The sequence below is a fragment of the Ruditapes philippinarum genome, unplaced genomic scaffold, assembly GCF_026571515.1.
Source record: "Ruditapes philippinarum isolate M1 unplaced genomic scaffold, ASM2657151v2 ctg2708_1_1_1_1, whole genome shotgun sequence".
Taxonomy (NCBI): Eukaryota; Metazoa; Mollusca; class Bivalvia; order Venerida; family Veneridae; genus Ruditapes; species Ruditapes philippinarum.
Window position 1 is genome coordinate 8,360 of NW_026856231.1, and position 3,735 is coordinate 12,094.

Below are 3,735 nucleotides of genomic sequence, written 5' to 3' on the forward strand. Positions count from 1 at the left end.
CGATATTTTAATAAAGTTTGCATGATATTCACTGTTTATCAAATGCTTATTTTAACATTTTAAACAAAACATACTGAGGTAACTTTAATCTATTTCATTAATGAAGGATTGGCTAAGAGTACTCTTTATATACAGGATTATCTTTGCTCATAGGGGGTCTTTAACATAGTTTTTTCTGTAGTAAGAAATACTTCTTGGTTTTCATATGGCTACAAACATTAGTGACAAAATTATTTGACTTCAAGCTCTGCTATATTCAAGTGATAAACATCTAACTCGCTTTAAATCCATTATAACACCATTATGTTCCCATTTCTAAAGTATTCATTTCTGAAGTCTAATGTGCCTTTAAAGCTGCATGCCTCCAGATGAGCCAAAATACTTTAACAAAATGAAACTCGAAGGGAAAAGTACTGAGATTATTAAGAAAAGTATAAATAGTCAAGTTAAAAGCAATAATTTCCATGTCATTTGCGGTTTGTGACAGATTTTGCAATATTTTCACCGTATTTTTACTGTGTTATTGCAGAAAGTGTTAGTTTTTTACATATATTTTGACGTCTTTTTAATTTACATGGGTTGTAAGTACTGTTTTGCAATCTGAAAATTATTTTCTTTGTTCACTTCACAATATCTAACTTTTTAACACATTTTCAAATTTTTCATTAAAAATTAGCATTAATCTGTATGCATGCTGCTTTAAAGTTTATTCACGTCATGAAATGTTTCAAATTGTTTTATTATACCACAACTGAAGAATCACTTTTGAAATTTAAACTTTCTATATTTTTGAATGAACGCTACCGAAGCCGAGTTTTTTAAAATCATTTCGTTACTTGTTCTTCTCCCATATACTAAAAATTGTCACCTAGAAGCAGTCTGGGATCTGACGTACATTTGTTGTTATATGACATTATTTGATTTTGTGCCGCTAATATGTTGTACATGTTGACATGAAAAGTACATTTCTCGCATGGTTATTTAGTAGTTACATGCCAAAGTCAGGGACTTGTTTTCATTTGTGTGTACCCAGTGTGAAATGTATTTGTATATTTTAAGTATCAAATAACTCATGTTTGTATACAAATATATATACATGTGGCGATATATACACTTATTTGTCATAAGTCGTGACTGGTCTTAAGTTGTTTTATAGGTGATGTTTTTTTGCTACAAAATATCGGGACAATGACGCCCTCCTGTTAATCAAAAAAGTACAACGGTACTATATACATGTAGGTGAATTACATAGTTGTTTCTGTTATGATGATTGAATGAATAAATAAATAAATGAATGAATGAATGTATGAATGATTGAATGAATGAATGAATGAATGAATGAATGAATGAATGAATGAATAAATAAATAAATTAAAAAAATAAACAAAGAAATAAATAAATGAATAAACAAACAAACATAAAAATAAATAAATAAATGAAAATAGACATAAGATCAATTAAATTATATATTTATTAATCAGTATATAATAATAATGATGATGATGATGATGATGATGATGATGATACTACTAATAATAATAATTATTATAGTAATTATACAGTTATTTCATATGTGATTTGAGAACAGTCAAACTGTTGGCCCGAAGTGGATGGGGTAGTGTTTTGAACTGTTGTTCAAAACACTATCCCCGACACAGGGGGACAACTGTTTGACTGTTCCCAAATCACGCATGAAATAACTGTTTTATTACCTTATCAACTACTGTTTTAACAGTACTTGCAGTAGAAAAAAGGAAGAAGAAAATAGTTTTGCTCATATGTTAATATTTTAACTATGTCAGGTCACGTCTTGTTTATGATCAAGATCGATGGGCGCTTCAAGTGGGAATCCTCTATGACGTCAATGACGTCAGAGCACGCGAGGGAAACAGTCGAAACTATTGACCGGTCAATAGTTCGCGAACGTTGACGTTTTTAGAATTTCAGAAAACAGTAAATAATAAAAATTACATTTATATAAGGTATCAGGTAATAAAATCAAATCATTTATTTCTTTTGCAAAAAAAAACAACAAACTAACTTATAACATGGATGAGTTTTTCTTATCATCAAATTGACGCAATTGCACAGTTTATTTTTTGTTTCCTCTATATTTTTCCAAAGAAAAAGATATCAATATTTTCTTTGATTGAATATTGATTATTATAACAAAGGCTATTTAAAATCACGCGATGCTTTTTTCTTTAAATAAACAATGTTGTATGACGTAAACGTTTTCATTCTTCTATTGTTATTGAGGAACAATATCAGGTCCTATTTTTAGGTTTATTGACGTCAATATAACATGACGTTTCCAACATTGACGTCATTGAATGTAATGACTGTTTATTCTTAATATAAAAAAGATTCATTTATATCATAACATAGTGTAAGAAAATATACAGTAACGGTGGCCCATAGGTGACAGCAACAACTCATGTTGTTGTTGTTTTTTTGTTGTTTTTTTAAAGTGCACTGATTTTTTATCTCGTTCTCGCATGTCATTATAATGAGTTACTTCGGGATATGTAAAAGTAGCGAATTAGAGAGACAAAAAAGAGAACGAAATAAAAAGGAAAGAATAGTTATATGAAAAAAGAATAGTGCATGTTAGGTTTATGCCATTGGAACGACTTGATATTTCGTTCCCGCGAAAAAAAAAACAACAACAACAAAAAAAAAAAACAACAAAAAACAAAACAAAAACAAACAAAACAAAATAATTGTTTCTTAAAAACATTACGTCACGATATATATATATATATATAGCTTCTATTGTCCGTAAACCTTTATCAACATTCAAATTTACTAGTATCTGAATAAAAATCATAGGAAAATTTCCGTTCCATGTTAAAGATTTCCTTCATCTACCCTTCTTTGATAATTTCAAAAGAAAAGGAAATAATAACTAATAAAATCTTTAGATTAAAGGAAAAAATGCGCCATCATATGAAACATTCCATTTGGCCGACTAACTTCTTGGAAGGAGATAGTTACGTCGCTGGAACGAGATTTTCTTGGATGAAAAAAAAGGTCACAGGAGCCCCTCCCAAAAAAAAAAATTTAAAAAAAAAAAAAAAAAATAAATAAAAAATAATTTTGAAACGCCCTAATGGCTACTGTCTTCGATCAAGATATCCTGGAAATTGTCCGAAATGTATTTTTGATGATATCTAGCATAAGTCATAAGTTCCGAATATGGATAATCTAGGGTTAAAAACTAGGTCATAAAAGCCCAAATGCAGAAACACCTGGGTAAAGCACTCTAGAGGCTACTGTTCCTGTTCAAATATCCAGAAAGGATATTAAGATGATTTCTATGTTAAATTCGAATATGGGTCATCTCGAGTTAAAAACTAGGTCACACAGTCCAAGTAAGGAAAACCTTGATTTCACTATAGAGATAATATTTTCAGCCAAAATATCAAGAAAATTTGAAAGAAAATTTGTTAAGATGATTTCTAGGTCAAGTTTGAATATGGGTCACCTTGTGTCAAAAAGTAGGTCACGCAGACAATCCAAAAATGGTAAACCTTCTTACCACCCTTGGGGAAAGGTTACATTTCTAGCCCAACTGTCCTAGAAATAATTATGTCAGAAAGGTTGTTACGATGATTTCTAGTTCAAATTCTGGTATTAAAATTAGGTCACAAAGTCCAAATATGGATAAACATTGTTAAAATTTTTTTTTTTTTCTCCAAAATGACGTTTTATTATATTTTTCTTTGTTTCTTT